The following is a 26,236-nucleotide window of genomic DNA, read 5'->3' as shown; positions in this document are numbered from 1 at the left end:
CTTATCAACCACAATGTTCACTTCCTATGTGTCTATATTCATTGTGTACAATACCTCTAAATCAGGATTTGTATCCTCATGTGTTGTCTCCATACTCTCTGTTGCTAGTGGAGTATCAGAAGGAGGTGGGGGTAATTTATCTGTCACCTTTATGCTTGGAGGTCCACCTACCTTACCTTTCCCTTTATCCTTGTCCTTTTCTTTTTGATAGACTTTAAAAGTCTTTGGTTTGTTAAGATCTTCTTGTTTCTCTTTTTCAACAAAGAATATATCCCACTTGTCTGCAGTTTCTTTTGATATTTCATTTACTCTGCCTGTCATTAGTGATACATGTCGGTGATCAGTTGAGAATACTGTCTGGTTAGCCTCACTGATTAACTCATCAATCTCTTGAGTTGAGTTCACCGGGTGAACTACAAGTAGTTTTTCTATTTTGATCTTTTTATCTAATTCCACAATTGCTACCCTTCTATCTTCTAATCTTCTATACAAGTCATTTGGTATATCATCAACAACTTCCATCAAAATTTTCTTATAAATATCAAGATGTAAGATAACACTATTTTCTATACTTTATTTTTCATCATCTGATAGTGTGTTATACAACTTGTTGATGTTAGCCAATTTCCCATCTTATATTATTTCACTCAGAAGTTTGTCAAGTGGAGGAACAACTTGTTTTTGTTTCTTCTTCTTAGGTGTCAACTTCCTTGTCGGAGGCCTAACTGCCTATTATTATTGTCTTGTTCTTTTTGGTGTAGGAGCAGGTGTCGGTGAAGGTTTTCTTTTCCGGACTATCCTTTTAAAATTTGTTGGTATTTCACTGTCCGAGGAGGTAGGAACTGGTGAAAGATGTGTTTCTAGTTGTAGTCCTTCTAAGTCACTCTTCTTGATACTAGTTTTATTTAATACATCCTCTTTAATTGCTTGTGTCTACCTTGTTCCTTTCCTAACTATCTGCTCAGTTTTCTTTATTCTTTTCTGGGATTGAATTTTGCTTTCTATTGTTTCAGCACTACCAAATATTTCTTCAGTTGGTTCTTTAGGTGCTTCTAAGAGGGCTTTTGCATAAGTTTCAATTATATTGTCATCTGCCTCATATCCGATTTCAGTAACCCAGATAGTCCTTGGGACCACTGCCTCCATCCAAATCTCACATTTCTTTATTACAAAGCATATCTCTTTTTGATATTTGTCAACAATAGTTTGAGATAGCCTTATCCTAGTTTTCATTCTAGCCTTTAATTCCTAAAAGTATTCATTTATGTTATTTTTTCTGTTATCTCCCATGTTGCTTAGAATGTCCAGTACTTGTTTTCCTACTGGGATGTCAAAGCCAAAATCCTTTATTCCAATACTGGGAACTTGCTTGGTTATATACAACATTAAACATACACGTAGGTTGCCAAATCTAAAAGTTCCTTTCTTGTCTCCTTTGATTTTCTTCAGATTATCTATCAATTCATCCTTCAACCATTCACATATGTCAATTGTTAAATTGTTATTTACCAAGTCATAGGCACTTTTGATACACAAGCTAGAAACAAAGTTTAATCTGTTGGCATGAGTAGCTTTGTATCCAAGTATCATGCTTATGAACCTAATATTGATATCCTTTACATCATTTACTCTCAAGGATCTCTTATCAAATGTTGCGCCAGTTAGGGTCATTACAGTGTCATTAGGAACCTTTTTCCCTTTCTCAGGTCTGCTACCGGTGGAAGGTAATCTTGTCACTTCCCTAACTGCTTCTTTGGTTATCTTGTGAGTTGAATCCAACCAAAATAACTCTCCATGAACTCTACTTAATACTATCCTTATAACATCCATGGGAGAATCAGGAATACTTAGAATTTCCACAAAACCTAGGGTTTCAACTACCTTGTGTTCCAGTTTAACATTTTCATTATCATCACATATAGCAGTCTTGTACATGTTCTTAATTTCATCATCTCCTAGTTCTTCTATATGACAATGTATATAGATTCTAGGATCCTCAGCATAAGTAACTCTATTGGGTATTTTTGAGAATGCTCCTAGGGTATCATCTTTCTTCGCAATTTTGGGAATAATTTTAAATACAGGCCTAGGGTGCTTAACAACTTCAACTATAGTAGGGTTTTCAATGAATTTAGGTACAGAAGAGGAAGCCATAGTTATAAATACCTTATTCTGCCTTTAGGTAGGAGTGGTCGAATGATTTGCTTCACTTCTCTATGGATGCCTTCGCTCAGGATTTTCATGCTCTAAGGAATTTTGAATGTTCGGTGAATGAAAAGAGAGCCAAAACACTTGCTTTATAGTGTCAATTCCTTTAGCTACCACATTTAATGCCTGTTGGTTAAGTAAAAACTTAACTCATCTACCGGTAAAGAAGGATTTCAACTTCTCACCATCAACCGAGGGTAAATAAGCATTTTTTTGCATTAGTTTCCATACCCCCAAGGGATTATTTCTTAGTTAGATGAAGAATCTCCTACTGGTGGAGTGGTACTCTATTCTACCAGTGAAGGGATAGCTTCACTAACATTCATATCTGACTTTCTGATCCATTCTTTTGAAAATTCTTACTTTACTTCTTCAATCTCGATCAATGTAACACTTTAGGGCTTGGACAACATAACATAGGATCCTAAATGATCCTCCTGCACTTCAGGTTCTGCTAAACCTAGGGGGGGACACCCTTTTGATGCAATGAATCAAACTCATTTACTCACCATGACAGCATCAATGAAGTAGATAAACCATTCCACAAACTCAACAAATTAGATAACACATACAGATTGGCTAGATCTTGTACAAATAATGGGTGAAACGGAGCTTGGGAAGGATAGAACACAAATCCCTAAACATGAAGGGAAAATATTTATCTTTAAAATTGTAAATCTAAAACTATCTCCAAATCTGCAAGACTAGTGCCTTGTTCATTGGGCAATAGAGTCACACACAGAACTACAAATATGCATCTTAATCACAAATTGGTTCTCCTTAAATGATATTCCTGCATTAATACCTTATATTAATGCATTACTCAATTTATTCACAGAATTATCAGATCTGAGACACATATTTCATTTATTTATGACTGATTACAGAGTTTAAAACCTTCATTGAAGGATACCCACAAGCAATCATACAATCTCCTTGAAATTGACAAATTTCATCCTCCTTGAGGATTTAATTCATAATAATGAAATACATACACAAAGACAATACTGTGGGAAATTAGTCATGCCTAACACAAGTAAGATCTACAACTAGAAAACAATTTACTACCCTACAATGTAATCTCTATACCCTGAAAAAGATCCATGGAAATTTACACATTTGGGTCAAGAAATTTAGAAATGGTAGCCATGAAAACTAGAGCACTTCCTCCAAAATTCTATAACCCTTACAATGAGAAGAAAATTAGAATAAAAAGGAGAGGGAAAAATATTAGGTCTGCAACTGAAATTGTCAAGTGTCTCTTTTCAAACTAAATTTCAATCCCTTCCTCCTTCCCATGGAATATTCACTCCAAATATCCCATATTTGTCAAAACTAACTCCATAGCTGCATTCCTCATCTCGAGAGCTTTCTGGTGATATATGATACTTGGTATTTTGGGCAAAAATGAACCTTTGGGCAAATTAAATCCTTCACATGCTCCATCATTTAAATTTTTGAATTTTTATATAGTTTCAACTATATATTAAACTTTATTTTAACTTTGATTTTTGGCCTAATTTTCCCCTGACACACTGCCATGTGGCAACCTCTGATTGGCTGATGGGGTCCACTGGGTGCCACCTCAGATGACACCTTGTCACCGCCATGTGCATGCCACGTCACTGCCACTTGTATGCCACCTATCTGCTTGCTTGTCGGCCACATTGTCACCACCTCAGTGATACCTCAGCAGGACCTATGAGTTGTCTTTCCACTTGGACACGCCACCTATCTTTTGCCATTTTGCAATGGCTAACTAGCTTGCATCTTTGGGTCATGAAGTCAAGTTGGTTGTTGGATCTTGCTGAACCTACAGGGTCTTTAACACTTCGCCATCCGGCTAAGTTTTTTGCCATTTCCCAGGGATTAACTCACGAGCATCTTCCGCTCATGAAATTGCATAGGCTATTGGATCTCTTGCAACCTGCATGCTCTTTAACTCCTTTCGCTGAGCTTTTTGCCATTTCACAAAGCTTAACTAGTGAGCACCCTTGGCTTGTGAATCCACACGCATAGTCAATCTCCTTGGAACATGCTCGATCTTTTACTTGCCCTTTCTCTGCAAAACTCACCTGCCTTGGGATTTGTGCCTACATGGGGTCCACCTGGTCACCACTTGTCGGCCTCTTTGGTCACCTCAGGAAGCGCACCCATGCATGTGGGTTCTACTTGGGCACCAAACAGGCACCATCCGTCAAAAGCCTCCAAGGCTTTGACACTATGGTAGTGTGGAGTCTTGCTTATAAATACCAAAACATTACACCGCCCAGCCAATGTGGAATAAAGCCTCATGCTTGGAACTACAAGTTTTTTTGAGTTTTAATGGTGTTGCCCATGCATTTGATTGAAAATTTGAAACTCCCTTCTAAACTATGCTGAAGAGGATGCTGGAAAGGTCATGGCATTGGCAATACACCTACCAAATGCATTGCTTGGAATTTAATGCCTCCAAATAGCCACACAGAAGAGTGGAGTTTTGGGTATCTTTGAAATGTTTTCTACAAAACTCACCATACCATGTGCCATGGAGGATGGTGGCAAGGGAGCTCCACTCCCTGATTTAGCTCACCCACCACTCATGCATGATGCCTACCAATGTGCATTTGCTACAGTCTGAAAACCCCATGCAGGCCACCAATTACTTTTTGTAATAAAGTTTAATGTGCCTCCAAATAGCCATGTAGGGAAGGAAGGAGGAAGACTCTTTTTCTATTTGCATTTGTTTGAAAGCTTTAACCCCTCACAATCTACTAACTTTCATTTACTTTGGTTTATAACTTCATGCTTTATACACTATGCGTAGGGAAATGCATTAGTAGGGGCGTGAATTTTTGGAGTGCATTTGGCCTAAAGGTTTCTATGCCTCTTCAACATGGTGTAGAGAGGAAGTTTGGCAATCCACCTCATGCAAGGATAGGAAAGTGCTCAACAAACTGATTTGATGTCTAATTTGAAAGACCATATTTACCATAGCTCATAAATGCTCCCAAGGCACCCATATACCTTTCATGCCGCAAAAACATAGCTTGTGCTACACCCTTTGACCAGAATTGTATTGCAAATAAGATTGTGTCCATGATTTATGCATGACCACATATGAAAAAACCTCCCAAAAATATTCTCTTAAGCCCATAGCGTAGTGCATTCAAATATGGAATTTGTCTGATGTACGAAATCATTTGAAGTAGAGAAAGAGCAATGTCCTCTCGCCTGTAATCTGCAAGATCTTTATTTTTAGATACAACTTTACAGAAGCTTGAAGCTATAGTGGATGCTGAAAGACCAATCTTTGAATAATCCAGACCATCATAAATGTCTCCAACAAGCATATCCATTGACCGGTTGGAACTTTCCATCTCCATCCACCTTAATCATACTAACACCAGAACCAATATTGCAAACAAGATATGGAAACAAATCACTCTAGTCTATTTGGACAAATTCTTTGTGGCCTTCCATGTGGGTAAATGCTTCATGACGAATTGCCTTCAACAAAAAATTTGCTCCAGCTACAAGACAGTCCATCTCATCTTCCTTGCTTAGAGTTACACCAAGTCTATCTTTGAAGATATCTGCAAAATTATATGCTCCACCCCCTTAATTATTAGCTCTCCATCTGTGTCTCCACTATCCAACTAGTGAATTGCAATCGAGCCAGTATTAATATGCCTTGCCATGGAAAAAGAACATTTCACCATAAAATTCAATGCATGGGCATGAGCGAGGTCCGTCCCCAAAGTTTGTCGGACTAAAAAAAAAATTCATTTTCATGCAAATGACCTCTGAAATGCCTCAAGAACCTTAAACTTACCTCTAGAAATGATCAGTACCATTTTTGAATCATCAAACTGAGTTTTGCAACTTTCAGGCACTTGCGCCACATTTTCGTATTTAATCGCGAAGACGTAATTTTCAAACTGGTCAAAACACCTTTCTGGACCTCGCCATCTGATAGGCGTGTACTCTGATATGCAAGCATGAACTTTACCAAACATTTTCTCAAGAAGAATCTTGAGCGAAGAGATATTAATTGTCAAAAATGACCAATTGTCTTTGTCGGCACTGCAGACCTGATGAAGTCAATGCTCAAGCAACTGATGATGCCTTTCATAAAAATATCAAACGACCTCCCTAGACCCACAAATCTGAGACATAGGTACCTTGAAGTACATATAAAAACCTAGAATTCTTAGTTCAACCAAAAGTTTGACTAGGTACAAATAGTGCGCTCATGAAAATAGCAACTTTAATTGATACGACAATGAAAGTACGGATCACTGAAAACGATGGTTCCAGAAACCCTCTTGAAAACCGATCAAACGGGTTGGCAAGAGATTGAAATTGGAAACATAGCTTTTCATTTATACCAACAATAGCTCAGAACAAAAATTCTAGCATGACACTTACCGAGGTAACTTTTACACTTATGCAAAATAGGGCTCTGACTAGCAGCTGAAACAGAGACTTGTCAAACAACACAAACTACAAACGGATCGAGCTTTGAAAATTGAGCAAATGGATTCATTAAGTCTTGAAATTTTTCATGCTGAATCATATTTATGCATATAATTGAATCCAATTTGAAATCATTCATGAAGACCAGCAGGGCAAAAGATATATACACCCAAAGTTAGGTTCTCAATAAAATCTGCATTTGCACCTAAAATGCACTTTCAACTCACCCCTTGAAATGGGTACCTAATAAACTGATCTAAACTAAATTTTGAAAGCTGCACATCACTGCATAGGCCAAATGAAAGGTGTAGGACACATTTCCCAAGCCTTACCCTTTGAAAATCACCTGGCTCCATTTTGCCTTCTCTCTAACTAGGCCATTCAAACTGACTCGTTTGGAAATGCAGAGAAAGATTTTGAGTTGGGCCTCTAAACTTGACTCAATTTTAATGAGTCCCAATAGTGGCTTTGACTAGGGATGGTTGATTGCAATCTCAACGCAAGAAACTATAATCTATGGTTAAGAAAACCACCCAAAAATGGATCACTCTTCTCTTCTCTTCTCAAAAGCAGGGTTCCTTATTCTACTCAAACATCAGGGCACCTTATTGAAAACCACACAACTGAAGCAAAGCAACTATACAAGATATACAAACATACTGACAACTGAATATAAACTTCTCCACTTTCCCCAACATTTACCTGTATCGAAAATATGATTCTCATCACCTGACACCATGATCCAAACAAAGGCACTTCTCAATAACAACTGAGCATACTCCTTATAATCAACCTCTTTCATCTCATTTCCACAACAACTAGTGTGCATACCTTTTGCCTGATTTTGAACTTTGTAATCACACACTATTTCAAAAGAAAAATCATTTCACTATCCCAATCAATTCTATCATTTGCAAAGGCATCATCATGCTGAACTTCAAAAATAAAACATTCATTCTCAACACTATAGTTATTATCAGCACTTACCTTGTTATCATTTAAATTCATAGAATGAGGGACATTACTAACCAATTGATGCAAACAAGGAACATAAATATTACAATCTGGATGTGATACTTCACCATGTTGATCACACTCCATACTATCCTTGTTCATCCAGCTCAATACACTCGCATCCTCAATATCCCATTCATGGAAAAGAATGCATACCTCTGGCTGAAACAAATCCTTAGCTAAGTCTTTCTCATTCAGACTTATATCCACCTGAAAAACTTCCATTTGTAGTCTGAAGTAGTCATCATGCAACCCATGCCTCTTGCCTTCATCATGAAGTAAATTTTTACAACCCATGCTACTGCTATTCGGAATTACATCAGCATTAAAAAATTGTTCAACACGAGGGGAAACTTTAGCATTTTCCATAATGAAATCAACACCATGAACATTAGTATCAAAAGAAAAGAACTCCATATCTAGCTCAAGAATACAATCAACATTCACATCCTCTTCATGGTACTTCAAATTCTGAAAGCATTCAAATATGGGTTCATTTAAATTTGAAAATAGAACTTTATCCGCACTTCCACATATATTTTATCTTCAAAAACACTTTCATTTTCAGATTCATGACTGAAGTATATAACTTGGTCACCTCTTATATCATCTTCACAAGATGAATAATAAGAAATCTCATAACCATCATCAGCTGCATGACTGGCATTCATTTGATGATCATAAGAAAGTGAATAAGTCGTGGCAAGATCACTCTCATTCTGAAATCGCTCTTCATTATCCATTTGTATACCTTCAAGGTGCTGAAAATTGAACTCAGTATCCTCATAATCAGTAGCACCACTCCATTCTGAAACACATTCATCACTGGGTATACTTGCACTGCAAACATTATCAGCACCATCCACAATTTCATTTTCAGCTGTATCAGACTTAAACAAAATCTGATTTACATCATATTGCACATTTTCACTTGCATAATCAACAACATTTGGTGATCCTTCAGTATTTTGTATTGCAACATTAAACACATCAGCAGCATGTAAAGACCAATGGTTATCATCCTCATTAATTTCATTATTATTACCTTTGGGAGATACATGATTTACTTCATAATTTGCAGTCACATAATCAACATAACTGACATACAAATCTACCTCTGTATCAGCATTATCACAACATTTCCCACTGATCATTCCATCAATATAGTGAGAGACAATTGGCATTAACAATAAAGATTCTTGACTCTCATTTAAATCTAAATCACATGCATTAGCAAAACCATCTAGAAAAGCATAGCTTGACATGTTTTGACACAGAATGATTTGTTCAGCTTCACATGGTATTTCACCATTGAAGGTGTTTTGGCAAGAAAAAACAATAGATACTACTCTCTTTGAGATCCCAAATTTTAAATTATTTTCAATATCCCTAGCTGTGTTAAAGGCTTCATACAAAGTTTTGGGTTCTTTGTTTCTCAATAGGAAACCCATCTTCTTACCAAAAGCACTCATATTTAAATATCCAGTCATACTTTATCATCAAACTTATACTTCCTAGAAATTTTAGACAATGTTTGTGAAAACCTAATATGAAATGTTAGTACCAATTCATCTTTCTTGATTTTTATGTACATGAACTCTTTCAGCAAATCACAATCACTCACTTTTTCATCAAATTGGTCTATGAAATCTGAAATCAATTCCTCCCATGAGGAAATACAATCTACCAGCAAAAAGGAAAACCAATCCATTGCATCTTATTTTAGTGATTGAACAAACAACTTCATACACACATCTTCTTGACAAATTTCAAACTCTCCCATCAAATCTGAAAATCTCTTCAAATGTTGACATGTTGATTCTGATTTCTTCCCACTGAATATGGGCAAATACTTTCTAATTTCTATGGGTATGGGATTTGGGTAACCTGAAATATCTTTGAAATTTAGAGCTTCATAATACTTCATACTGAAACCTTTCCTACTACATCGTTGTAACACTTCACTAGGCATGGTCATATGTGGCAATACACAAGGCTGAAAAACTTCACTACTCATTTCTTATAACTCCCACAAATGATTATACAACCATGTGTTTATGGTGAAAATGGATAACAATAATAACAATATTGAAAGGCTAAATGAATTCAACCACAAAACCCTAGCCTAACAATCAACAAAGATCCACCATAACATATGAAGATTACCTAAGACAATGCAAATCAAATGAAATCACAAAGATTATACCATCACATGTCCACTAGGGTTTTGATCTCCATTCTTCCTATCTCCATTGATCTTGCTTGATATATTTGCTCTCAGATTTTAATATGCACAAGAGCTCAACAAAGAACGGAATGTGGTTGCAAGTAGGATCGTAGTGTAGTCAATTGATCAAGTAGTTAGGGTTTGACAATGAAGAAAGCATCTCCTTAAATAGAAGACACAATAAGAAATGTAGGGTTAAGATTGAGAGGTGTAAAAAGAGAGGTCAGCTAGGATTAGAGGGTAGGTATAAGAAATACCAAAATAATGAAAGAGGTAGGTAGTGTATGAATTAAGAGATGAATGACATGTGTCATGTGTAGAAAAAGATAATGAATTAATTAAATAAATAAAGATTTATTTAATTAATAGAAGAATAAGATAATTAAATAAATAAAAATATTTATTTAATTTAGGAAAGGGATAATTTAAATAAATAAATGTATTTATTTAAATGAGAAATAAGGCTAGAAGAGGATAAATGAATTAATTAAATAAATAAAGATTTATTTAATTAATAGAAGAATTAGGCTTAGATAATTAAATAAATAAAATATTTATTTAATTAGACATGACAATTTTGGGTGTCTACACCATGCATTGAATAATAAAACACTTCAACCACATATCCTTATTCAAATCATTGCTTGACACAAACTTTTCCAAATTTGCATACTACGGAAGAACATATACAATGGACATTTCAGCAGAATGGATATGCAAATTAACTTGTGATTCCTCTCTTCTCCCTCTTTACTAGTGTTGTTCACTTAATGGGAAAACTATTTTACTCATTTGAATTATCAGAACAAACATATTGCATTGAAACTTCTGAAAATACTTGGGTGTTTGCAGCTGTAAGACTTGTAGATCTGAAGATCAACTTCACACTTTAGCACTCTCTTTTAGCTCAGAGTCGCCACCTCTTGCATAGAGAACATTTTGAACTGCAGAATACCATTCAACACAAATTTACATTCTCTACTATCTCCTTCAATCTCGCTACAACCAACACTCTTCCAGGCTATTCAACACATATGGATTTGGGAAATCAACACCAAAACTATGTGTATCTTTCTACTGAACTTTATATCAAAATTTTATGATGAAGAATTTATCTATAGATTCACATTAGTAGTGATAACTCGTATCTCTGCACTATGCATCGAACCATAAACCTTATCCAATACTAATTGCAAAGACATTCAACACTGGTATGAACCATAGAGTCGCCACCCAATAAGGAATTGGAGAAAAATTTACATGCAGTTGCAAGGACTTGCTCACAACTCAGGAACATAAATTCATTGTTACTCTTTTATAAAATATGACATGACAAACATATCATTCTACAGATCTTGAACAAGATGTTAGGTCCCGAAGACAACTGAGAGGGTGGGGGGGGTGAATCAGTTGTCTAATAAATTCAAACCAAAAACCACTTAACCAACTTAATGCTTAATACTGGTAAACTAGTTAAGTATGCCGGTAGACAATGTTAACAGCAAATTGCTATACCGGTAAAGATTAATGCATGAAACATAAATACAAAGTCATCCACAACACATAACACCAGTATTTGTATGTGGAAACCCTGTAAGGGGAAAAACCAGAGTGGGAAACCTTACCCACAATCAGATGATACAACTCTAGATAGTGAGTGTACATAAATGGGGTCTGTATATGCAGAAAGGCCAACAGCCTAGAGCTCATTGCTCAATCACAAAATGGGAGTCACACTGACTACAGTTGGATGGTTAAATCCAATAAGAATATATTGCACAAAATAGCATCTTCATATGCTGGATTCAGTACTGGTGTAATGCTGATATGATTTCACAAAAACCTAGCTTCACCTTCAAATGATGTCTTCATGTATACCTCTACTTAATCTCGCATATACCTTCACACAATTCTTTTTTTCATTCCACATTTGATCTTACAAATAAGATCTTACATTTATACCATAACCTAGGACCAATTTTAGTAGGTCGGCTCTACAAGATATTACAATAAAAACATTTTACAATCAATATAATATCTGATGCAATAACCAATTAAACATGTCAACTTAATGCATTTACAATAATAATAAATCATCTTCATACCATGCCATGTTGATCTAGAAAAGATAAACCTACCGGTGAAACCCTAGATAACCCTGGACCTATTTGCCGATAAAAACAAATATGCAAGTATGAATATACCAATGATTAATTCTTCAAAACAAAGTGTCCACAGGATGTCTTCCATATCATTCCAAGTGCCAGTGACCATTATATCCTGCTAGTGAACCATATACCAGTAACTGTGCAATAGTTACTTTCTTGCCGGTGAATGTTGTTGGATCTCCAAAGTACTAGTGTTTTAGTAGGTGTTGACATAAATGACAAAACCATACCAAAATACCAACACAAGAAACATTTTCTTCACCACAAAATCACTTTCAAACTCTGTGCATACACAATGGACTTACTAACTGGATGAATTTAGGCAATTTCTATTCAGCTTTCCCAACAAAGTCACCATTTTTGTTGTTCACCAAAAGTGATTAACCCAAGACCACCTACAAATCAATCTATGAGAAAGCCAATCTCAATCAATGAAACACTTTAGGGCTTGGACAACATAATATAGGATCCTAAATGATCCTCTTGCACTTTAGGTTCTGGTAGACCTAGGGGGGACAACCTTTTGATGCACCGAATCAAACTCGTTTACTCAACATGACAGCATCAATGAAGCAGATAAACCATTCCACAAACTCAACAAATTAGATAACACATACAAATTGGCTAGATCTTGTTCAAATAATGGGTGAAATAGAGCTTGGGAAGGATAGAACACAAACCCCTAAGCATGAAGGGAAAAGATTTGTCTTTAAATTTGTGAATCTGAAACTATCACCAAATATGCAAGACCAATGCCTTATTCATTGGGCAATAGAGGCACACACAAAACTGCAAATATGCATCTTAATCACAAATTGGTTCTCCTTAAATGATATTCCTGCATTAATACCTTATACTAATGTATTACTCAATTTATTCACAAAATTATCAGATCTGAGACACATATTTCATTTATTCATGACTGATTACAGAGTTTAAAACCTTCATTGAAGGATACCCACAAGCAATCACACAATCTCCTTGAAATTGACAAATTTCATCCTCCTTGAGGATTTAATTCATAATAATGAAATACATACACAGAGACAATACTGTGGGAAATTACTCATGCCTGACACAAGTAAGATCTACAACTAGAAAATAATTTACTACCCTAAAAAAGATCCATGAAAATTTACACATTTAGGTCAAGAAATTCAGAAATGGAAGCCATGAAAACTAGTGCACTTCCTCCAAAATTCTAGAACCCTTACAATGAGAAGAAAATTAGAATAAAAAGGAGAGGGAAAAAGATTAGGTCTGCAACTGAAATTGCCAAGTGTCTCTTTTCCAACTGAATTTCAATCCCTTCCTCCTTCCCATGGCAACTTCTCTTGAAATATCCCATATTTGTCAAAACTAACTCCATAACTGCATTCCTCATCCCAAGAGCTTTCCGGTGATATATGATACTTGGTATTTTGGGCAAACATGAACCTCTAGGCGAATTAAATCCTTCATATGCCTCCATCATTTAAATTTTTGAATTTTTATATAGTTTCAACTATATATTAAACTTGATTTTAACTTTGATTTTTGGCCTAATTTTGCCCTGACGCACTACCACGTGGCAACTTCTGATTGGCTAATGGGGTCCACTGGGCACCACCTCAGATGACACCTCATCACTGCCACGTGTATGCCTCATCACTGCCACTTGTATGCCACCTATCTGCTTGCTTGTTGGCGACATTGTCGCCACCTCAGTGATACCTTAGTGGGACCTGCGAGCTGTCTTTCCACCTAGATCCACCGCCTGTCTTTTGTCATTTCGCAATGGCTAACTAGCTTGCATCTTTGGGTCATGAAGTCACGTTGACTGTCGGATCTTGCTGAACTTGCAGGGTCTTTAACACTTTGCCATCTAGCTGAGTTTTTCGCCATTTCATAGGGCTTAACTTGCGAGTATCTTTGGCTCATGAAATTGCACTACATGCTCTTTAACTCCTTTCGCTGAGCTTTTTGCCATTTCACAGAGCTTAACTAGCGAGCACCCTTGGCTTGCAAATCCACATGCATCATCGAACTCCTTGGAACATGCTCGATCTTTTACTTGCCCTTTCTCTGCAAAACTCACCTGCCTCGGGATCTGTGCCTGCATGGGGTCCACCTGGTCACCACTTGTTGGCCTCCTTGGTCACCTCGGGAAGTGCACCCACGCATGTGGGTTCTGCTTGGGCACCCAACCGACACCATCCGTCAAAAGCCTCCAAGGCTTTGACACTATGGTAGTGTGGAGTCTTGCTTATGAATACCAAAACATTACACCGCCCAGCCAATGTGGGATAAAGCCTCATGCTTGGAACTACAAGTTTTTTTGAGTTTTAATGGTGCTACCCATGCATTTGATTGAAAATTTGAAACTCCCTTCTCAACTATGTCGAAGAGGATGTTGGAAAGGTCATGGCATTGGCAATACACCTGCCAAATGCATTTCTTGGAATTTAACGCCTCCAAATAGCCACGCAGAAGAGTGGAGTTTTGGGTATCTTTGAAATGTTTTCTACAAAACTCACCATACCATGTGCCATGGAGGATGGTGGCAAGGGAGCTCCACTCCTTCTTCAGCTCACCCACCACTCATGCATGATGCCTACCAATGTGCATTTGCTGCAGTTTGAAAACCCCACACAGGCCGCCAATTACTTTTTGTAATAAAGTTTAATGTGCCTCCAAATAGACACGTAGGGAAGGAAGGAGGAAGACTCTTTTTCTGTTTGCATTCGTTTGAAAGCCTTAACCCCTCACACTCTACCAACTTTAATTTGCTTTGGTTTATAACTTCATGCTTTATACACTATGCATAGGGAAATGCATTAGTAGGGGCGTGAATTTTTGGAGTGCATTTGGCCTAAAGGTTTCTATGCTTCTTCAACATGGTGTAGAGAGGAAGTTTGGCAATGCACCTCATGCATGGATAGGAAAGCGCTCAACAAACTGATTTGAGGTCCAATTTGAAAGACCATGTTTACCATAGCTCATAAATGCTCCCAAGGCACCCATATACCTTTCATGCCGCAAAAACATAGCCTATGCTACACCCTTTGACTAGAATTGTATTGCAAATAAGATTGTGTCCATGGTGTATGCATGACCACATATGAAAAACCCTCCCAAAAATATTCTCTTAAGCCCATAGCGTAGTGCATTCAAATATGCAATTTGTCTGATGTAGGAAATCGTTTGAAGTAGAGAAAGAGCAATGTCCTCTCGCCTGTAATCTGCAAGATCTTTATTTTCAGATACACCTTTACCGAAGCTTGAAGCTATAGTGGATGCTGAAAGACCAATCTTTGAATAATCCAAACCACCATAAATGTCTCCAACAAGCATATCCACTGACCGGTTGGAATTTTCCATCTCCATCCAACTTAATCATACTAACACCAGAACCAATATTGCAAACAAGCTATGGAAACAAATCATTCTGGTCTGTCTGGACAAATTCTTTGTGGGCTTCCATGTAGGTAAATGCTTCATGACTAATTGCCTCCAACAAAAAATTTGTTCCAGCTACAAGACAGCCCATCTCATCTTCCTTGCTTAGAGTTACACCAAGTCTGTCTTTGAAGATATCTGCAAATTTATATGCTCCACCCCCTTAATTATTGGCTCTCCATCTATGTCTCCACTATCCAACTGGAAAATTGCAATCGAGCCAGTATTAATATGCCTCGCCAAGGAAAAAGAACATTTCACCATAAAATTCAATGCATGGGCATGAGCGAGGTCGGGCCCCAAATTGGTTCCGACTAAAAAAAAAAATTGTTTTCATGCAGCTGACCTCTAAAATACCTCAGGAACCTTAAGCTTACCTCTGGAAATGATCGGTACCATTTTTGGATCATCAGACTGAGTTTTACAACTTTCAAGCACTTGCGCCACATTTTCACATTTAATCGTGAAGATGTAATTTTCAAACCGGTCAAAACACCTTTCTGGACCTCGCCATCTGACAGGAGTGCACTCTGATATGAAAGAATGAACTCTACTAAATGGTTTCTCAAGAATAATCTCAAGCGAAGAGATATTAAATGTCAAAAATAACCAACTGGCTTTGTCGGCACTGCGGACCTGATGAAGTCAGTGCTCAGGCAACTAATGATGCCTTTCATAAAAATATCAAACGACCTCCGTAGACCCTCAAATCTAAGACATAGATACCTTGAAGTACATATCAAAACTTAGAATTCTTAGTTCGACCAAAAGTCTGACTAGGTACAAATAGTGCACTCATGAAAATAGCAACTTTAACTGATACGACAATGAAAGTATAGATCATTGAAAACAATGGCTTGAGGAAGCCTCTTGAAAACCAATCAAACGGATTGGCAGGAGCTTGAAACTGGAAACATAGCTTGTCATTTATACCAACAATAGCCCAAAACAAACTTTTTGGCATGACACCTACCGAGGAAAATTTTACACTTATGCAAAACAGGGCTCCGACTAGCAGCTGAAACAAAGACTTGTCAAACAACACAAACTGCAAATGGATCGAGCTTTGAAAATTGAGCAAATGGATTCATAAAGACTTGAAATTTTGCATGTTGACTTAAATTTATGCATGAAATTTAACCCAATTAGAAACTCTTCATGATGACCAACAGGGAAAAAGATATAAACATCCAAAGTAAGCTACTCAATAAAATTTGCATTTGCACCTAAAATGCACTTTTGGCTCACCCCTTGAAATGGGTACCTGATAAACTGATCCAAACTGAACTCTGAAAGTTGCACATCACTAGATAGGTCAAATGAAAGGTGTAAGACACATTTTCCAAGCCTTACCCTTTGAAAATCACTTGGCTCCATTTTGCCCTCTCTCTAACTAGGCCATTCAAACTGACTCATTTGGAAATGCAGAGCAAAATTTTGAATTGGGCCTCTAAACTTGACCCAATTTTAATGAGTCCCAACACATCTCATTTATCAAATACATATTCTCTTGTTTTAGTTTGCTTACTAGATCATTAAGAGTCTCTTTTTCATCATCATCACTCTGTATCTTCTCATGAAGTTCTCTTCTATTGTTCCTAGAAATAGTGAGATTTTCCTAAAGTCCTTGAATGATTTCCTGTGCAGCCTTCAGATCATCTTCAAGTTTTCTATTCTTCAATTTTTCTGCATCATAATCTGCAAGAGATGTTTCCAATTGGTTTCTCAGATTATCCATCTGTATTAGTGTCAGAATCTTCCTCAAGCTGTTAGGCTTTTGAAAATAGAGGACCAAGCTCTGATACCAATTGTTAGGACTCCCAAAGATACTGAGCGGGGGGGTGAATCAGTATCTTGCTGGTTAATGGATTTTCTTAACTCATTAAATGAATTGCATCTCAAAACAGTATACTGGTAAACAAGAATTAATGCAGTAAATAAGAACAACAACCACAACATAGAAAGCACACCATAACACAATATTTTTAACAAGGAAAACCGGTGTGGGAAAAAACTGGATGGGATTTGTGACCCACAATATTCTCTTACTGACCAATAAGTGAATATTACTATTACAATAGGGGCCTGCACATGCAGGAAGGCCAACTACCTAAAGCTCACTGCTTAAATACAAAAGAGAAGTCTCACTGACTTACAAAAGTGGATTATGAAAAATCCAATATCATGTACTACTTCGAATCAACATATTTTATGCTAGGTTCAGTACCGGTTTAAGCTCATACAACTTCCAAAACCTTATTCCAAACTCTACCTTAATATTTGCATCTTAGTTCTACAATAATCTAACCACATCCGCATATATTTCCTAAATGATTTAAAAGAGCTCATACTTATATGATTCATATTACAACTCACCTTGTCGGCTTACAAAAATATTTTATAATTAAATACAAAATACAATAAATAAAATCTTGTTGGCCAAGATGTCAGTGAACATCTTTGCCATTTCCGATGCCGGTGACTATGCCTGTGCCAGTATCTATCGGTGCCATAGGATTGTAAGGTTGCCATCAATGACAATACCTTCAATCACCTACAATTTCTCATTGGAGTTTGCATTTGCCAACAATATAAGTCTATGATTGGTGGCTTATTATATCTAACCTAGACTAGATCAGATATTGTGAATGCAGTAAGTATTGTTCCAAGATATCAAAGTAATCCTAAAGAAAATCATGAATGTGCAGAAAAGAGGATATTTCAGTATTTGCAAGGAACAACAAAATATGGCTTATGGTATTCTAGAGATGATAACTTCACTTTATGTGCATATACATATTCAGATTGGGCAGGAGATACTGATAACAAGAAGAGAACTTATGGTGGAGCTTTCTTTCTTGGAAAGAAATTGGTTTCATGGATCAGCAAAAAACAATCATGCATTTCTTTATCTACTGCAAAAGATGAATATGATGTAGCAACAACTAATTGCACTCAATTCTTGTGGATGAAGCAAATGTTGAAGGATATCAAGGTAAATTGTAGTAAACCAGTAGTTATCTATTGTGATAACTCTATAGTTATTGACATGTTTAAGAATCTGGTATTTCACTCTAAGACTAAACACATTTCAATAAAATATAACTTTCTAAAGGACAAGGTGGAAGGAAAGGAAGTCAAATTGGTTTATGTGAACACTAAAGAACAAATTGTAGATATATTTGTTGGTATTTTGGATATGTTGATATGGTTTTGTCATTGATGTCAACACCTGTCATTACTTGTCAACACTTATTAGCACTTGAAGATTTTGGTTATGTTCATCGGCAAGATAGAGACTTATGCAAAACATAAGTATTTGGTTCACTGGTAGATTATATTATTCACTGACACTTGGAAAGACATGGAAACTACTTGGTTATGTCTAAGACATTATTCTATCACTTTGTTTTGGTGATTTGATTAACTATTTATTCAAGTTTGCATATTTGTTGTTATCGACAAATAGGTCCAAGATAAGCACTAGTAGACTTATCTACTCCAGATCAGCACATGTTATGGAGATGATTTATTATTATTGTAAATGCATTGAGCAGACATCATGCATCGGATATTGATTTGTTTGTAATTGATTTTATTGTAATATATTTTATTGAGCCGACATATTCAATTGGTTTTAGGTTATGGTATATATGTAAGATCGATATGCGATTGGGAAGAAGAATTGTAATAGAGTATATGCAAAAATAAGCAGAGCTATACACGTAGATATCATTTGAAGGTTGAATGAGGGTTTTGTGAAGGCAATCAGAACTACATCGGTACTGAATCCAACATATGAAGATGCTATTTTTTTGAATACATTATCATTCGATTTAACCATCCAATTGTAGTCAGTGTGACTCTCATTTTGTGATTGAGTAGTGAGCTCTAGGCAGCTGGCCTTTCTGCATGTGCAAAATCCATATTTTAAATACATACTATCTGAAGTAGTATCATTTGATTGTGGATAAGGCTTCCCACTGTGGTTTTTCCCCTTACAGGGTTTCCACATACAAAAATTGGTGTTATGTGTTGTGGATGTTATTATCTTTCTGTTTCATGCATTGATCTTTACCAGTATTGCAATTAACTGTTAAGACTGTCTACTAGCATAAAGTTTGATTTACCAGATTTAAGCATTAAGTTTTGGTTAATTTATTTTTGGTTTAATTTATTGGACAACTGATTCACCCCCCCCCCCTCTGAGTTGTCTCTTGGACCTAACAATTGGTATCAAAACTTAGTCCTCTTTTTACAAAAGTTTAACAGCTTGAGGAGGTCCAATGTCTTCTAACTATTTCAAGAAGGACAGTTCGAAACTTGATGGAACTAACTATGGCATATGGAAGATTAGGATGGAGACACACTTGAATTACATTGGAAAGGATATATGGGAGGTTACAAATAATGGCTATACTACTCCTACTCCCGGTCAGCCTAATCCACCAACCTTGGGAAAAGATGAGTAAAAGGAAGCACTTTTGAGCACATTGTCTGATCAGCAAGTCATGGGATTGTTAGATAGATCTACTGCTAAAGCTATTTGGGAAAAACTAGAAACATTGAATGAAGGAGATTCCAAAGTCAAAATTGCAAAACTTGAATGCTTCTGGGTCAGGTATGAAAGTCTAAAAATGGAAGAAGATGAAAGAATTTCTATTTTTATAGAAAGAGTAAATGAAATTGTTTTGGGTATACAATGTTGTGGAGGAACCTTAAGTGAAGATGAAATTGTTTCTAAGGTTTTAAGATATTTTCCACCGGCATATAAAATGAAAGTTACTGCTATAAATGAATTAAGAACAATGCCTAATGTATCAGTATCTTGAGACACTTTGGTTGGAAAACTTTCAGCTTTTGAGCTTGAGGAATTTGGTCATGTTACTACTATCAAGACATGTCTAGCTTTCAAGGCATCATTATCAATTGTAGCATCATCATCATTATCTGATAAATCTGATTGGAAAGCCTTCTATGCAAGAGAAGTTGAAGCATTATTTGCAAGGAAAATTCCTAAAGGTCCAATTGGAAGTAAGTACGAAGGTAAAGCACCCTTTAAATGTTTTAACTATAATAAGATTGGTCATATGGCATCTATATGTCCTGATAGACATGCAAGATTAAGAGAAGAAGCTAAAAGAACATATAAGCCTACTCCTGACTATCAAAAATACAAATTCAAGAAGAATAGAGACAAATCTTGTTATTATGTTGATGAAGGAGTTACTGATGATTCTGATGAGGATCCAGCAGACAATGGATGGGCTTTTGTTGCTATAACAGAAGATGAACCAACACCCACTATTCAACTAGTAGAGTAGGCCCTGATAGCTAAAGTTGAAGATAAGGATGAATGGATTATTGATTCAGGATGTTCACATCATATGACTCGAGATACAAGTAAATTCTTAACCTTTCAGGATTATAATGGAGGTCTAGTAAGATTTGGAGATGATAAAGCTTGTTTGATCAAAGGAAAAGGCACTATATCTTTTGATGCTAAGCACAATACTGATAATGTTTACTATGTTGAAGGTTTGAAGCATAATCTTTTGAGTGCTGGTCAATTAGTTGAGAAAGGATTTCAGTTACAATTCAAGAATGGCAAATGCAAAATCTTAAATATAACTGGTTTGGAAATTGCAACCAGTAATCATACTAGAGGTAATATCTTTCATTTGAACAACAATGAGAAATCATGTTTAATTGCACATATTGATGAGAGTTGGTTATGGCATAAAAGACTTTGTCATGTAAATTTTGATTGCATTGTGAAAATCAGTACTACTAAGGCAGTTAGAAATTTACCTAAGATTGTTAAACCCCACAATCCGGTATGTAAGGAATGTCAATTTGGAAAGAAAGTTAGAGCATCTTTCAAGAGTATTCTAGAGAAGTCTCACAATGTTCTTGATTTAATTCATACTGATTTATGTGGTTCAGCAAGAACTAGAAGTATACAAGGAGATAGATATTTTATGCTAATCATTGATGACTATTCTAGAATGTGTTGGGTTACTTTTCTCAGAGAAAAATCTGAAGCATTTGGGAAATTCAAACTATTGAAGGTGATGGTAGAAAATGAAACCGGCAAGAAAATCAAATGTTTGAGATCAAATCAAGGAGGTGAGCTCACATCTAAGGAATTTAATACATTCTATGAAGTGAATGGGATTAGAAGATAGTTGTCAACACCCTAAACACCCCAGTAGAATGGAGTTGTCGAAAGGAAAAATAGAACTATCTTGGATGCAGCCAAAAGTATGATATCAAAAGAAAATCTACCTCATATATACTAGAGAGAAGTGGTCAATACAACTGTTTATACATTCAACAGAGTTCACATCATAGGAGAAACCAGTAAGACCCCACAAGAACTATGTTTTGGTAATACTCCTACTCTTAAATATTTTAGAATATTTGGAAGTAAATGTTATATTAGAAGAGATGAGTATATTGGAAAATTTGATCCTAGAAGTGATGAAGGAATATTTATTGGTTATTCATCTAAGAGCAAGGCATATAGATCTTTTAACAAGAGATTGCAGAAAATTGTTGAGAGTACAAATGTGAAGATTGATGAACAGTTTAGAGGAAATTCAAGGTACACAGACTCTGAACTGGCAATAGAGATAATCACAAATGAACCTACTGTGAATACACTGGTACAGAATGGTGATCCAGTTACACCAGTATCATCTGGAGATTCAACAGTCACTGAAGAACAACAGCAAGAAAAAACACCCCGGTATGTAAGATTGAATCATTTTGAAGATCAAATAATTGGAAACAAATTTCAAGGAGTTATGACTAGAGTAAGGTTGGCAAATGAGGAGGTATGTCTTATTTCTCAAATTGAACCTACATCAATTAATGAGGCATGTGTAGATAAATATTGGATTAAAGCAATGGAAGATGAATTGGAACAAATTGAAAGGAATAACACTTGGTCATTAGTTCCTCAATCGAAAGACAAAAATTTAATTGGAACTAAATGGGTTTTTAGAAATAAACTTAATGAAGATGGCATGGCAATCAGAAAAAAGCCAAGATTGGTGTGTAAGGGATATTCTCAGAAAGAAGGAATTGATTACAATGAAACCTTTGCACTGGTAGCTAGAATTGAGGCAGTAAGACTTTTATTGGCTTTTGCAGCACACAAGAACTATAAAGTATATCAAATGGATGTTAAATGTGCATTTCTGAATGGAGATCTTGAAGAAGAAGTTTACATTGAGCAACCTGATGGATTTTCTTTGACAGATAACAAAGACATGGTTTGCAGGTTAAGGAAAGCTTTATATGGATTGAAACAAGCTCCTAGAGCTTGGTATGCAAGATTGGACAAATATCTTTTAAAGCTTGGTTACACAAAAGGTAATGCAGACAAAAATCTATACTACAAAGTAACTAATGATGACATCTTGGTTATTGAAGTTTTTGTTGATGATATAATCTTTAGAGGAGAAGATGGTTTGTGTAAAGACTTTTCTAACAAAATGTAGTAAGAATTTGAAATGTCTATGATTGGAGAGATAAAATTCTTTTTAAGATTGTAGATTTCACAAACTGGTAAAGGTATATTCCTATGTCAATCTAAGTACTTGAAGGAATTACTAAAGAAATTTGGCATGGAGAATTGTAAACCGGGAAGCACACCTATGACTACAAATGATAAATTATCTTTGAAGGATGAATCTACACATGTTAATTTGACTAGATACAAATCTATGATAGGAGGTTTACTATATTTGACACAAACAAGACCTGATATTATGAATACAATATGTATTGTTTCAAGATTTTAGAATAATCCTAAAGAAAATCATGAATAAATAGTGAAAAGGATTTTTCGGTACCTACAAGGCACTACAAATCTTGGTTTATGGTATCCTAGAGATGAAATTTTTTACTTATATGCATACACAGATGCTAATTGGGCAGGAGATGTGGATGACAGAAAAAGCACCACCTGCGGAGCATTTTTTCTTGGCAGTAGACTAATTTCATGGTTGAGCAAGAAACAGAGTTGTACAAGTTTATCAACAATAGAATTAGAATATGTTGCAGCAACAACTAATTTTACACAGGTACTATAGATCAAGCAAATGTTGAAGGACATAAAGGTAAATTGCAAGGAACCTATAACTATTTACTATGACAATACAATAGCAATTGATATATCAAAGAACCCAGTACTTCACTCTAACACTAAACATGTTTCTATCAAACGAAACTTTCTAAAAGAGAATGTTGAAGAAAAATAAGTGAAACTAGTTTATGTGAATACTAAAGAGCAGATTGCAGATATTTTTACAAAGCCTTTGCCTAAGGAAACATTTGAGTATCTCAGAGAGAAACTTGGAGTCCTACCCCCATCGGTAGAGACTTAGATAGTTGATGTTTGTCATCAACCGGGAGAATTAACAGAGAAATCTTTTATTCCAGAGTTTGATGAGGAGAGATACTTCTCAGGGGGAGTAGTTGGTATATTAAATGAATTGGTATTTTGTATTGCTTTGGCATTTGATGTCAAAGGGGGAGAGATTGATATGGAAAAACACATGGATAACACATATTAATCCTCAGGGGAGAGATTATTACTTTGGAGTGAGATGATATTATGTATTTTTGATGTCTGGTTAATGATCTCTTTGGGAGATTGTTGGTTTTTTGTTTTTGGCATTTCTGTTTTGGCACTTTGATGGTTTTTCCATCTTGTGTTGCCATCAATGCCAAAGGGGGAGATTGTTGGTATTTTGGATATGTTGACATGGTTTTGTCATTGATGTTAACACATGTCATTACTTGTCAACACTTATCAGCACTTGGAGATTTTGGTTGTGTTCACCGGCAAGACAGAGACTTATGTAAAACACTGGTATTTGGTTCACTGGTAGATTATATTGTTCATTGGTACTTGGAAAGACTTGGAAACTACTTGGTTATGTCTAAGAAATTATTCTATCACTTTTTTTTGGCGATTTGATTAATTGTTTATTCAAGTTTGCATATTTGTTGTTACCAGCAAATAGGTCCAGGATAAGCACCGATAGACTTATCTACTCCAGATCAGCACAACATGTTATGGAGATGATTTATTATTATTGTAAATGCATTGAGCTGACATCATGCTTCGGGTATTGATTTTTTTGTAATTGATTTTTTTGTAATATCTTTTATTGAGCCGACATATTCAATTGGTCTTAGGTTATGGTATATATGTAAGATCTTATTTGTAAAGATCGATATGCGATTGGGAAGAAGAATTGTAATAGAGTATATGCAAAAATAAGCAGAGCTATACACACAAACATCATTTGAAGGTTGAAGGAGGGTTTTGTGAAGGCAATTAGAACTACACCAATACTAAATCCAGCATACGAAGATGCTATTTTGTGAAGTACATTATCATTGGTTTTAACCATCCAATTGTAGTCAGTGTGACTCTCATTTTGTGATTGAGCAATGAGCTCTAGGAAGTTGGCCTTTCTGCATGTGTAGAATCCATATTGTAAACACATACTATCTACACTAGTATCATTTGATTATGGGTAGGGCTTCCCATAGTGGTTTTTCCCCTTACAGGGTTTCCACATACAAACATTGGTGTTATGTGTTGTGGATGTTATTGTCTTTTTGTTTTATGCATTAATCTTTATCGATATTGCAATTAACTATTAAGACTGTCTACCAACATAAAGTTTGGTTTACCAGTATTAAGCATTAAGTTTTGGTTAAGTTATTTTTGGTTGAATTTATTGGACAACTGAGTCACCTCCCCCTCTCAGTTGTTTCCAGGCTCTAACAATATTCACTAAACCATTGTCTAAGGAATCATTTGAGTATTTGAGAGAGAGGTTAGGGGTTTCTGCCCCTCCGACAAAGAGTTGATTGATGCAATTTGGCATCAGTCCAACATGCATTATCAGAGATACTATTCATTCTTGCACTGATGAGTGGTGCTACTACTCAGGGGGAGTAGTCAACTTTGAGATTCAGAGGTTTATATTCTTGCTTTGATATTTTTGTCATAATTTTGGCATTGATGTCAAAGGGGGAGATATAGTGATGTGAAAAATAAAAAATTCAGAACTTTATAGAGATATTATTCACAAGGGGAGAGTTATTGATATTTAGAGCTATATACAGGAGATTGTTGGTTGTCTTACATAGGAGGAGACTTGTTTGGCATTTCTTGGTACTTAGATGTTTTTCACATCTAGTGTTGCCATCAATGCCAAAGGGGGACATTGTTGGTAATATGGATGAATTGATTATGTGTTGCATTGATGTTTAATCATTGATGTCAACACTAGCTGTTATGGTTGGTTACTGACAGACAGGCTTGGTTACCAGTAGAGGATCTTGTGTTACAAAAAGAAGAGGCTATCTGTTGGACACTTCCGACATGTTTGGATCAATGGAGTATGTTTGGTTTTATGTGTTACTTACTTCTGGAGCATGTTTTGGTTAGTTGGTATTGACTTGGTTATCAAATTCTATCATACACTCTTGTAAACCCTTACCGGAATGGGTTTAAGGTTTTACCAACAGAGCTTTTACTGAGAATATTTGACAAGATGCATAAGTGGTCTTGGTGTGACTTCTAGATGGAATTCAATATTTTGAAGGTGATCCTTGATCGTGCCTCAACTGATTGATGCCATTTGTTTAGCGTGGTGGACCCAAAAAAGGTCTGGTGACTATCTCGGTTATG

The 26,236-nt window shown here is 36.0% G+C and overlaps 2 pseudogenes; both read right to left on the bottom strand.

The window, feature by feature from the left end:
- Positions 1–5,156: 5,156 nt before the first annotated feature.
- LOC131029090 (pantothenate kinase 2-like) lies at positions 5,157–8,945 on the bottom strand (annotated as a pseudogene).
- Positions 8,946–14,093: 5,148 nt separating this feature from the next.
- Positions 14,094–26,236, bottom strand: part of LOC131029097 (pantothenate kinase 2-like) — a 168,060-nt pseudogene continuing 155,917 nt past the window's right edge.

This window comes from Cryptomeria japonica, chromosome 1 (genome assembly GCF_030272615.1).
Source record: "Cryptomeria japonica chromosome 1, Sugi_1.0, whole genome shotgun sequence".
Classification (NCBI taxonomy): domain Eukaryota; kingdom Viridiplantae; phylum Streptophyta; class Pinopsida; order Cupressales; family Cupressaceae; genus Cryptomeria; species Cryptomeria japonica.
This window is presented reverse-complemented; position numbering and strand designations above follow the sequence as displayed.